This window comes from Crinia signifera, chromosome 8, assembly GCF_055691185.1.
Source record: "Crinia signifera chromosome 8, ASM5569118v1, whole genome shotgun sequence".
NCBI classification, from domain to species: Eukaryota; Metazoa; Chordata; class Amphibia; order Anura; family Myobatrachidae; genus Crinia; species Crinia signifera.
Window position 1 is genome coordinate 155688518 of NC_139224.1, and position 13835 is coordinate 155702352.

General features: G+C 48.5%; 1 pseudogene across 1 annotated transcript; it reads right to left on the reverse strand.

Moving 5' to 3' along the window:
- Positions 1–6335: 6335 nt before the first annotated feature.
- LOC146027143 (E3 ubiquitin/ISG15 ligase TRIM25-like) lies at positions 6336–12327 on the reverse strand (annotated as a pseudogene). Its single transcript, XR_014454703.1, has 3 exons — positions 12295–12327; positions 10145–10219; positions 6336–8361 (listed from the first exon to the last, which is right to left on the reverse strand). The product of XR_014454703.1 is annotated as an E3 ubiquitin/ISG15 ligase TRIM25-like (transcript).
- Between the last annotated feature and the right edge of the window lie 1508 nt (positions 12328–13835).

The window sequence follows — 13835 nt, forward strand, 5'->3', positions numbered from 1 at the left end:
ACTATTTTGACACCTACTTCTAAACTGATGCTGATTTTAGTTCTACCAGCTATACCCCTATTTATACTGTATCTTTCGCCACACCCTGTACGTCACCTTGTAATTTGTTTTTTTGTTTGCTATGTACGGCGCTGCGGACACTTTGTGGCGCCTTATAAATAAACGTACTACTACTACTACTACTACCTGTGAGGGCACCCGAGTGCCAGACCGCTGGTATTATATATATATATATATATATACAAACACAGGGACTCAACACTCACCATAATGAACTAACTCACCTTAGTATACAATTAATCAAATAAATAATGGGCCTTTAGATCATGAATTGATCAATGCATTTAAGCTTGCAGCCCATCGCCAAGGGACCCCATTTCACTGCAAGTCCTACACTAACAATTGTCTCTCAAGAGCCTGGCAACTGCTGACACATCATAGCTAAAGTGGACATGTGTTTTTTCCTGGTTTAAAGCTCAACTGCCAAGTACCTTATGGCTTTTAAAGATGAGGCAGTCACCTAACACAACACCTGACTTAGATTTAAAGGGGCAGCTGTCACAGGTTACAGATAAATTAGCTCATCTGGGGTGTAAGAGAAAGCTATGATCACAGTATGTATATATGTATGTATGTATGTATATATATATATATATATATATATATCTCTTATATATTTAGCCAGATCTGTCAGTCAAGCAGTGTGGCAAACGGTGGGCGGGGTTTCACGGGTGATTGACAGGCCCATCCACCGTCAGCCACACTGCAAAAGCAAGGCACCTCTGTCCTACTGTTCTCCACAAGCACACACCCCTCCTCGCACACCACTCCCCATGCCTGCCCACTAACTCCATCCACGCCTGCTCACCACCCACAACCCCTCCCCTAACACACTCATCCCCTGCCCGCCCATAAGGCATCTACACACCGCGCGCCCAGCCCCCCCCCTCATATACGCGCGGCGTCCCACCGCCCCACCGGACATTTCACCCGCCCCCCTTCTGCCTCACACCTGCAGCCAGAGGCGCTCCGGGCGCAGTTGGGGCGAAGGGCGCCGCCCCCCCTCCGCACATGAGGTGAAGTCCTGCTGCCCTGCAATACTTCATTTCACACACGCAGGGCAGCATGCGCCGGCGGCTGCCCTGCCCGGCGGCTGCCCTGCTCACCTGGTCCCGGCCTGCCGCCGCGACGTGATGGGGTGACGTCACGTGACTCACTGCTCGCCTCCAGTCCCTAATCAAGCTGCTCCTGCTGGCTCCCGGCCAGCGCTGAGCAGCAGTAATAAGGAAGAAGACTCCTCCCTGCCTCTACAGAGAATATCTGTGCTATGCTCCTTAAGGTAGACTTTTTCTGTTTTTTTTTTTAAATAAAGAATTAAGGGAATTATCATGGGGTCTGGGGTTTTGGTGGGGTGGGGTGGGGTGGGGGCGGGGGGGGGGGGGATCTCTCTGGTTTCTGCTGCCACCCTGCTCTTCTCAAGGTGGATTTTAGTTTTTTACTAAAGTGGGAATAATCATGGGGTTTGGGGGATTTATGGGGGGGTGAATCTCTCTTATTTGTGTCTTATATAGCGCAGCAGATTCCGTTACAGCGTCTTATATAGCGCAGCAGATTCTGTTACAGTGTCTTATATAGCGCAGCAGATTCCGTTACAGTGTCTTATATAGCGCAGCAGATTCCGTTACAGCGTCTTATATAGCGCAGCAGATTCCGTTACAGCGTCTTATATAGCGCAGCAGATTCTGTTACAGCGTCCTATATAGCGCAGCAGATTCCGTTACAGCGTCCTATATAGCGCAGCAGATTCCGTTACAGCGTCTTATATAGCGCAGCAGATTCCGTTACAGTGTCTTATATAGCGCAGCAGATACCGTTACACAGTGTCTTATATAGAGCAGCAGATTCCGTTACAGTGTATTATATAGCGCAGCAGATTCCGTCAGTGTCTTACATAGCGCAGCAGATTCCGTTACAGTGTCGACAGCGTCTTATATAGCGCAGCAGATTCCGTTACAGCGTCTTATATAGCGCAGCAGATTCCGTTACAGCGTCTTATATAGCGCAGCAGATTCCGTTACAGCGTCTTATATAGCGCAGCAGATTCCGTTACAGCGTCTTATATAGCGCAGCAGATTCCGTTACAGCGTCCTATATAGCGCAGCAGATTCCGTTACAGCGTCCTACATAGCGCAGCAGATTCCGTTACAGCGTCTTATCTAGCGCAGCAGATTCCGTTACAGCGTCTTATATAGCGCAGCAGATTCCGTTACAGCGTCTTATATAGCGCGGCAGATTCCGTTACAGCGTCTTATATAGCGCGGCAGATTCCGTTACAGCGTCTTATATAGCGCGGCAGATTCCGTTGCAGCGTCTTATATAGCGCAGCAGATTCCGTTACAGCGTCTTATATAGCGCAGCAGATTCCGTTACAGCGTCTTATATAGCGCAGCAGATTCCGTTACAGCGTCTTATATAGCGCAGCAGATTCCGTTACAGCATCCTATATAGCGCAGCAGATCACATATATTTCTACTTCTGATGGGGCGAAGCCCCTCACAACGGTGTGAAGAGCGCCCGGAGGGTGCAATGAATCACCTAGTATATATATATATATGTATATATCGGTACTTATGTAGTATCTGGATATAAACCTGTGGCGAGCGTAGCGAGCCACCGAGCCCGAAGCGTTGCGAGGGGACGCGGATTCGTTTAAAAGTATTCCGCATCCCCACGCGGGGCTCGCCACGCTTCAGGCTCGGTGGCTTGCTACGCTCGCCACAGGTTTATATCCAACTCCATGCGTAGTTGGATAGTGGGGAAATGAAAAGGACCCTTTTTCCCATAGAATCCTATGTTAAAATGGACTCAGTCCATTTTAACATTGAATCCTATGGAAAAATCGGGTCCATCGCATCGCATGCGATTTGGTCGCATGCGATGAGATGCGATGGACACGATTTTTTAATTGGGCGTCCAGATACTACATAAGTACCTATATATCATATATTTAGCCGGATCTCATCCCCTGTGTATATAACGTTCCCGCCCAGCGCGCTGCACAAACCCGCCCCCCCCTAGGGAAAAGACACTCATCCCCTGTGTGTATAACGTTCCCGCTCAGTGTTCTACACAAACCCGCCCCCCCCAGGGAAAAGACCAGTGTGATACACACCACCACCCCCTTGACATCACCTCCCCCGCCCAGCCAGGGCTACAGTACATGCCCACCATTACTCCACAGCCACCAGGTGACACACACACCCCCCTCCCGAGATTCACTGACCCCTGCGACACCCCCTCCCGAGATTCGCGCCCCCCCCTGTGATTCACGGCACTCCCCCACGCCCTCCCCCCTCTCACGATTTGAGACCCCTCCGCAACCCCCCCTTCCCACAATTCACGCCCCCCGCACCCCCTCCCTTGATTCACGGCATCCCCGTGCCCCCCCTCCCGCGATTCACGGCACCCCCTCCCGCGTTTCACGGACCCCCGCAACCCCCCCCCTCCCTCGATTCACGGACCTCCCACAATTTGTGGACCCCCCTTCCCGTGATTCACGCGCCCCCCCAACCTCTTGTGATTTGCGGACCTCCCCCCCTACGATTCCCGGACCCCTGCGCCCCCCTCCCACAATTTGTGGACCCAGCCGGCCCCCTTCCCGCAATCCTCCCCCCAGCGGACCCCCGCAACCCCGCTCCCGCATTTCACGGACCCCCGTGCGAATGGGGGATCCTGTACCGGCACAAGAAGGTGCTGACCCTAGGTGGGAAATCCTGCCCTGGCTGCCGCTCTGCAGGTTCCCCCACTGGCAGAAGCCAGAAGTATCCCCATGGTCCTCTGCACCAGCGCCACAACTTTTATCAATGTCTTGCCCACATACCACTATTATACAGCCTCCTGCTCTCATGCACCCAGTGCAGAGACAGTATTATACATAATGTAAAAATATCAGACAAATTACCCACAAACTTACACTTTTAAATAAAACCCCATTCCCTGGGGCAGTATATCGTGTCTTAAACCCCCTCCCCCCAAAAAAATAAAAACCAGCAATGTTACTTTTTTTTCTTTTTATAGAAAATATAAGGGCCATAAAACAACAGTACATTCAGCTGGGATCAATAGTTGTTCCTCTCTTGCCACCCCACCCTCCCCCCTAACCCCCACCATACTAGGCATATTACAAAAAAAGCGCCTTTAAAAAAATCCTCAATCACTTTTGTGTAGAGTCGACTGATATACCCTTTGCCGCTCTGCCTTCAGCCACCACCGCCGCCACTTTGACTTCCAGCTTCCGTGTCCGCCACTCTGACATCCTGCTGCAGAGCTTTCCGCCCGGCCTGATGAAAGCTCCTTGTTCCTGCTGATGTACTGCACTGGTGCTCGGTGACGTCACCCGTGCATCCGGGCACCAGCGCAATGCACTACTGGGAACGCAGAAGCCAGAAGAGGCTTCAGAAGAAATTTGAAACTTCTGGGAGCTTCACACATTAGAAGATGATCGCGATCTACCGGCGGAAGGTCCGCGATCGACCGGTAGATCGCGATCGACCTTTTGGCCACCTCTGACCTAGGAGAAGTCCCATAGTGTATGGGGGCCTTAAGGATTCAGGTCTAGGTTGTGGTATTTCCCAAAAAACAGCTCAGAGAAACCACTCCAAGGCATCGCACTAGTAGACCTAGTGAAGTGGTAAAGTGTGTTGGATGGATCAGAGCAGCTACTGCAGGTGTCAGGAGTGTTGGATGGATCAGAGCAGCTACTGCAGGTGTCAGGAGTGTTGGATGGATCAGAGCAGCTACTGCAGGTGTCAGGAGTGTTGGATGGATCAGAGCAGCTACTGCAGGTGTCAGGAGTGTTGGATGGATCAGAGCAGCTACTGCAGGTGTCAGGAGTGTTGGATGGATCAGAGCAGCTACTGCAGGTGTCAGGAGTGTTGGATGGATCAGAGCAGCTACTGCAGGTGTCAGGAGTATTGGATGGATCAGAGCAGCTACTGCAGGTGTCAGGAGTGTTGGATGGATCAGAGCAGCTACTGCAGGTGTCAGGAGTGTTGGATGGATCAGAGCAGCTACTGCAGGTGTCAGGAGTGTTGGATAGATGAGAGCAGCTACTGCAGGTGTCAGGAGTGTTGGATGGATTAGAGCAGCTACTGCAGGTGTCAGGAGTGTTGGGTGGATAAGAGCAGCTACTGTGTTGTGTTTCCCCAAAAATAAGCCCTACCCTTGATTTTGGACACTGGTCCAAATAAGCCCTACACCGAAAATAAGCCCTATCAAAATTTCCCTTAGCCGAGTGCGTGCACTAACTTTTATGACCCCATCTCCACCCCGCTATCCCCCTTCACCGCCGCCTTGCTTGTACAGTACTGTACTGTACCGTAGAAGCCGTTGAAGCTACTGGTCCCAGGGATGCACTGTGCCCTGGGCATCATGTCACCACGCACATCATGCGGCTTCTGTACACGGCGGGAGAAGTGGCGCAGGCGAAAAACAAGAAGAACTGGAAAGTGCTGTACCCGTAGGTGAGGAGCAGGACTGGGGGCATGGTTGTGGAAAAGGAGGACTGAGAAAGCAGGACGGGGGGCATGATGTGGATAAAACAAGGAGGGCCAATGTTAACTAAAATAAGCCCTACCCCGAGAATAAGCCCTATAGTGTTTTTTGTTGAAAAAAAAAAAATATAAGACAGTGTCTTATTATCAGGGAAACACGGTACTGCAGGTGTCAGGAGTGTTGGATGGAACAGAGCAGCTACTGCAGGTGTCAGGAGTGTTGGATGGATCAGAGCAGCTACTGCAGGTGTCAGGAGTGTTGGATGGATCAGAGCAGCTACTGCAGGTGTCAGGAGTGTAGAGCAAGTTAACCCCTGCGGCGAACGTGAAAAAAAATTGTAAAAAATTAATTAAATATATATTCATGTAAGATTACTTTCCAGTTCACCTTAAAAAGATGTCGAATGCAAAACGGTGCATCATGGCGAAAATCATGCTGAAAGCAGTTCTCCATCCTAGCATTGAATACACTCTCGGCAAATCCCAGTGAAAACCCCATTGAAATACACCAGCGATTTGCAGCGAGCATGAAACGGAGAACTGTCCGGCATTCACTGTTCGCTTTCGGCGAACAGTGAACATTGAATAGGGTAAATCAGATTTTCAGTGAAAAAGATTCACCGCAAGGAGTGAAAACAGCTGGGGAAAAAAACGGTGAGCCAAATCAGATTAAGGGACTCCCAGGAACCTGTGGGGGAAGTTCAAGAAAAATTAGGTTCGGCATGCCCTTCAGACAAGTTGGACTAGTGTATGGGGGCCTTTACACATTAAATGCAAGATATCAGAAAAGTTTTGGAACCTTTATTAACTACATTACTAACAAATAACTGAAGAATACTCATTGGGATTTACAGTTACATAGAAATATTACGCTGTTTGATACAAATGACTGATACATATTTGCCCTGTCAGGAATAGAACAACAGATAACATTGGACATGACACACAGCTGCTGGAACACTGAATACACAACTTGCAGTGCCCACACAATTATACACCAATTCCCTGCACCAGACTCACTGTCTGTATATACATATATACTTCTGTATCCGCTGCTTCATTCTGTGCACTAATGTCCCACCAATCAGATTCCTCTTCCTGACTACCCCAGGCTATCCACACATATCTGTACAGAATCCCCTTCCCATACACCTAATGCAGCATGTAGGGGCTCAGTGAAGGTGGCAGTGTAGGTGTGTAAGTGTCTGATCATGTCACTCACAGAATAAAAGGACAGCTGTCCTGCCTCATAATCCAGATACACCCTCACTCTAGCATAGGGAATACTGGAAGGTAATGGGATTGCATCACCATCATGTTTCACTGAATACTCATCATAAGTCCTATCCAAGCACCAAGACTTGTTAGTACATCCAATTTGTGCCTGATCCCCTCTCCTGTCTGCACTGGGATAACACATCCCCACAATCCGGCCTTCTGACTTATGGATATCCACATCCCAGTAATGTCGCCCTGAGGAGAATCTACTGGTGCCCAACACCTGAGGCACATCCTGGAATCTCTCTGGTGTCTCTGGCTGACTATGTTCTATCGAAGATGAGGATACAGTTTTCATGTCACCTGATATAAGTATATAATCACCCGCTGTGTTTACATCCAGTGATATGTCTGCTGGTGTCTGCACATAGAAACATACATTTATTCCTGTTATTATATCAGATAATGTTTGTAATTTCACTGATACGAGACCCACATCCAGATCTCCTACTTTATGGACATGCTCATTATTTTTCTGACTCTCCTCTCTATTCTCCTTCTCAGTGATCTCCTTCCCCTCCTCATTCTGCTGAGTATCCCCCTCCTTCTCCTCTTCATTACTCCCCTCTTCACTATCCTGTTTTTGGTCAATAGCCATTGGATCAGTCATGAAACATGGCTCCTCTGTATTATACAAGTCACCAGTGTCTGGTTCCTGTAAGACAGTCATTGGATCAGACATGTTACACAGCTTCTCAATCTGACACATCTTCCCGGCAAGCTCATCCTTCTTCTTTTCCAGCTGCTGAATCAGATCGGAGACTGAGAGTGAAACACTCTCTTCCTGCCTAGAGATCTCATTCAGCACTCTCTTCTCTAGGTCCTCCAGCTGTCTCCTGATGTCTCTAAACAGGGCAGTGACTGTCTCTGTTAAACCAGCTGCATTTTTCTGATCTTCACACCTGCGTTTCTGCAGACTCTGGATACTTTTATCAGTCTCGTCTCTATTTGTGGTCAGTTTCTGCAGAACATTTCTCAATTTCTCCTTCTTCTTCTCAGAGGCCTCATCCAGCATCTCCCCCATGTGCCCCCGATGCTCTCCAACCAAAAGGCAGGACACACAGATACAGACATTGTCCTCAGTGCAGAAATACTTCAAGATCTCTTTATGGAGGGAACATGTTCTTTTCTCCAAGGAAGTGGTGGGATCAACCAAGACATGTTCTGCTGACTTGTTGTGTGTCCTCCAATGTATATCACAGAGAGAAGCTTCACATTTCAGACAGGTCTTAAGAACAGGTACTTGAGTGGACACAATCAGTGCAGAACATCCCAGTTCCCTCCTCTGGAATAGAGCGTACACGTTCTGCTATATTGCAGAGCTTTCTGTTTATCTCTAGTGCAGGACGATCCAGATACTCTGCTCTGCATTCTGGACAGGTAAATACTGTAGTCCCCTCCTGTGTATCCAGCACACGATCAATACAGGCCTGGCAGAAGTTGTGTCCACATCTCAGGGTGACAGGATCTGTATAAATGTTCAGGCAGATGGAACAGTCCAGCTCCCGTCTCAGATCAGCAGATGCCATCGCTGGTAGCAGAAGAGAGAAATGAAAGTGAGTCTCAGACACTCCGAAATTAGAGGTCTCATAGGGGAAAGACAATTGCCATCCCATTTAGCCCTCCTGTTCACCCAAAAGTGCTCTCTACCCGATGGGGTAGTGAACACCTTTGAGCGAGATCCTGCCGCCATAAAGTGCAAGATTGAATTCTCCCCAAAATTCTCAACACAGGAAGGGAGATGTACCAAGCATTGTAGAGAGATAAAGTGTAGAAGTTTCCCAAAATAACCAATCAGCTTCAGGCATTTCATAGACTGTACTAGAATTGACAGAAGCGGATTGGTGGATTTGGACAACATTTCCACATTACCTCTCTCCAAGGCTTGATATATCTCCACCTGGGTGTGGTGAAACTTCCATATCAGGTAATACCTACAGGCACAGCTAACCCATAAAGGGACAACATATAGAAGAATGTACATAAAGGGGATTAGGCAAAAGCTACTTAACCAAATTACAGTAAAATCATTCTTCAATACTTATTTGTAATAATTAAAATGGTTTGGTCTATTTGCGGATTATATGGACCTATTTAGGGGTTTAAAAATATTGTGAAAATGACAGCTATCTTCACATTTTTGTATATAGTTATAAAACGGGTAGCGGGGCTCCGATTAGATCAACTGCTAACGGAATGGATTTCCGGAATGAGCTAAATGAGTTTGAAAGGGGATCGATGTAGGATGGCTGATCGAAGGCATGTGTGTGAGATCTATTGTGGATGTTATGAAGGTCCCTTAATCCACTGGGACTTTTGTGATTAATACGTGTAAGAGGAGCGGTCATTGCTGGAATGCACTTCGCCCTGGAAGACCTCGGCCAACCGCAACTGCAACCCATGGACCAGAGAGTGCTAACCAGGGGTTACCACATGCATACAACTTCCAAATGGCCACTAATGTGTTGGTTTCAACAAGAACACTTTGTAGGGAGGCCCATGTACTTGGATATTATGGGTGAGCAGCTGCTTATAAACCTCCATTCACAAAGAAGAATGCAGATGGTGTAAAGAGCACAAACACTGGATAGTGGACCAATGGCAGCGAGTGTTATGAGTGACAAATCACTTTGCAGATCAGGAGGAGGTGTTTGATGATTGACCAGGAGAGTGTACAGTACAGCATGGAGGTGGTGGGGTTATGCTGTAGGGCAGGCCAGGCCAACCTGTGGCTCTCCAGATGTTGTGAAACTACAAATCCAAGCATGCCTTGCCACAGTTTTAACACTCCCTTATAGCAAAACTTTGGCAAGGCATGAGGTCACATTTAGTGCTATATTTGTATGAAAATAGTTTCAGGAACTGTGGGCAGAGCAGAAGTGGGCGGTGCTGTGGGTGGAGCTACCAACTGTTGCATAAAAAAAACAATTCCCGTAGCAGTGCCATATATACACAATGCCCCCAGCAGTGCCCTATATACACACATTATGCCACCAGTAATAACATATATACACGTCACCAGCAGTGCCAGTTACACAATGCCCCCAATACCCACAGTAATGCCAGAAACACAATGCCCCCAGCAGTGCCAGATGAACAATGCCCCCCAGATCGGCGAGATCGGGCTGGATCGGGTGCCGTTGCCAACATTTACACACATGAAACTGGCACCCGAATGGCACCTTGCACCCTTCAGACCTAATAGGATCGACCCGTGAGTTTGAATTAAAGCGATGGGTGCGTTCTACACTGACTCCACCTTCTTCAATGTGACAGTTAGTCGCTGTACTATAAGACAAAATGGCAAAACCTACCACCGGCTGTTGTCCAGGAACTTGTAGACCGTTTGCAAAGAAGGGAGTCTGCAGTGGTGGCTGCACCTGGAGGACCTGCAAAATACATTCATCTATTTACTGTCAATGTCCAATCAGTTTGTCTACATAGTGGCCCTTATTCTGGTCTGTGCGCTCCCCCGTGTATTCGCACGGGGGAGCAATGTTGAGCGTCTGCACATGTGCAGACACTTGGTGCGAGCGGGAACGGCAAACTGCTAGTTGGCTGTCCTGTTTGCACCTTTCAGTGAGGGTGGGGTTCGGCAGTGCCCATGGGAACGCCCAGCGTTTCTTACCAGGAATCTTTTGTTATTGGGAGCCAATTAGCTTCACAAGATCATTTTTGGATTGTGGGAGGAAACTCCACACAAGCACAGGGAGAATATACAAACTCCACACAGTTATTTCCATGGTGTGGAGTTTGTATACCCCTGGCCTCAGTGCTGAGAGGCAGTAATGCTGTACGTGTGTATATACAGAGATACGGGGCAGCGCGGGGGCAGCGCGGTGACATAAGGTGCCCACACACGGTGCTATTTTACCTTGCGATGTGGCTCCCATGTAGATCATATTGCAAGGTACAAAAAGTATGTGCAGCAGGTACTGTTATCATACCAACATGATCCAAGCCAGGAGGGACACAATGCTCTGCTCCTGGGCTCCCCTCGGAATGTTTGATTGCCATCACCTGTTTTGAACAGGTTACGTGAGTCATGCCCAAACTGCAGCCCTCCAGCTGTTGTGAAACTACACATCCCAGCATGCCTTGCCATAGTTTTAGCATTCCCTAATAGCAAAACTGCGACAAGGCATGATGGGACTTGTAGTTTCACAACAGCTGAAGGGCCATAGTTTGGACATGCCTGGGTTACGTGATAAGAAAGGTGTTTCCTGGCAGGTGATAGTAATCATACATTCAGAGGTAAGTTCAGGAGCAGAGCAATGTGGCCCTCCTGGAGAGGGTCATGTTGGGGAACTGCTTTTGAGATCTAGTCCAAAATGCACGTATGGGCAGCAATAGCACTTACAGCATACCTCCCAACTTGTGGCCGGAGGAAATAGGGACACTCGCGCGGCGAAGCCGCGCGAGCGCCCGAAAAGGGGGCGGGGCGTATGCAAATGAGGGCGCGGCTTATGCTAATTAGCCGCGACCTCATTTTCATACGAGAATAGACGCTGTGCGCATGCGCACAGCGTCTATTCTACTTGATTGGGGGGTCTCCCAACTGTCACCCCCCCGCAGCGGGACAATGCCTGCCGCGGGTGGGACAGCGGGACAGTACCCGAAAATCGGGACTGTCCCTCTAAAATCGTGACAGTTGGGAGGTATGCTTACAGTAGTATTAGCAGTAAGGTCATGAGTTTAATTCCTTGGCCTATCGGTGACAAGTTTGTATGTTATCCTTGTGTTTGTGCTGGTTTCCACTGGGCACTACAGTTACCTCAGCGTTGCCTACCTGACCCTCTCCATGAGGGACAAAATACTCTGTTCCTGGTCTTCCCTGGTAATGTATGATTGCCAGCACCTGTGGTGAAACACCTTTCTTATAAGTTACCTAGCTCCCCACAGGTGATGGCAATCATACATTACCAGGGAAGTCCAGGAACAGAGCATGTTCTCCCTCATGGAGAGGGTCAGGTAGGCAACCCTGAGGTAACTGTACAGCACAGCAGCAGTGTGGAGGCTCCCACATTGCAGCGTACACATCACACCCACCCCCAGGTTACTCCTGTCCCTGTTTTCTTTAACCTTTGGTGCAAGTGACCTCCATAAATAAAGACACCAATCTGTACTTATGTTACATATTATATGGCACCCTCATATTGCGGGGAACCCCTCCTCCCAAACCTACGCTCTCAGGTGACACATGTTCCCCAAGTCACCCCACTTCTGTAAGCCAGCACCAGTCTCCCTGCCCTCCATGAGCCAATTCTCCCACCTGCTTCTTTATTCCTGCTTCCACCATAAAGCCGTGTACACACGGGGAGAGATATATTGCTGAGTGTCTTCTTTTCATCAGCGACCAGAGATGGCAAAATGGTCGTCAGCGACCATATTCCCAGCGATATCAGCCCCTATCGCCCCCGGGTGTACACGGCTATAGTCTGACATTACACCAGTATGCTCTTACCTGGACAGCTGCTCAGTACTCTGCAGTGCTCTATCTGGCAGCACCAGTCAGTGTGCAGTGGTTGTATCTGATTTATTCAATCATCTCATGTGTTCCTGATCACTGGGATGAGCTGACCCTCCCTGGGTCCTAGCTCCCGCTTTGTTCAGCCCTGACAGTGAATACAGTTACAGCAGTTTCCTAAACTGTTTTACAGTCCAGGTTTTAAGGATATCCATGCATGTGTCCAGATTAAATAAAACAGGCTGAGGTACTAATTATGTCACCTGTGCTCAAGCATGGATATCCTTAAAACCTGAACAATGGGCCTGATTCAGAGCAGCACGGGTGCAAACGCGTAGGTAGCTGTGCACACAGGGGGTACATCATTCACCATTGAATAATTTCCCCTGCTCGTAGCGCTGAGTAAGCACTGCGAAGGCTGCTGATTAAATCAGCGGACCACCTCCTGACAGCCCGGGAACACCAGCATTTTCTGGGCATTCCAAACGCCCGTGTACTCGTCCAAAACCCAGCAGGGTGTCAGCCACCCTGCGAATAGCGAGGGAAGGCTAGCCTCTAATTGCTGCCTTTGGGCAGATGACTCGCGCATGCACAGAGCGTACAGTGCGCATGCGCGGCCGTTCGATTGTCAGACATGCTGCAAATTCACAGCCCCTCTGAATTGGGCCCAATGTGTAGCCGGCCAATCCAACAGTGCACTGACGCTGCATTGTGTGGGGAGTACACACTTGCATGATACAGGGGACAATGGTGTAGTCGGCAACATGGTATTGTACATAATATCTTCTGGATGACCCTGCAGCATGGCCAAGCAGAAAATGGCGTCTGCGACAGATAATAACAGTACCAGTCCCGTGACACTTATTTTGCCTCTACCATCCCCATGACATCACTACTTTTACATGTATTATCCTGAGGAAATCACTACTGTTCCCTGAAATATCCCGGTGACATCATTAATATTACCTGTACCTTCCCTGTGACATCACTCATGTTACCAGTACAATCCCTGTGACATAAACTAACATTACCAGTATCATCCCCAGTGACATCCCTAATGCTAACAGTATCATCCCTGTGACATCACTAATATTACCTGTACCTTCCCTGTGACATCACTAATGTTACCTGTAGCATCACTGTGACATTACTAACGTTACCTGTATCATCCACAGTGACATCACTAACGCTAACCGTACCATCCCTGTTACATCACTAATATTATCTGTACCTTCCCTGTGACATCACTAATATACCAGTATCATCCTTTTCATATGACTTTCATTTAACTTTATATTAAATCTAATGGTGTAATTTATCTGACAGCTTAAAACCTATTTTAAACAAATTCTGATTCATGTGACTGATCCATTTACCATAGAGATCAGTGTCTGGTTTTCTATAACTGCGCTGGAAACCCCAATGGTTTCCCTGCATCAATGACAAGCATAAACTAATATGGTGTTTTTTTTGGGGGGGGGGGGGGGGGGGGAGGGTCCCCAAAGAAGGGACCTGGACATGAAGCATAGCTCCACCCC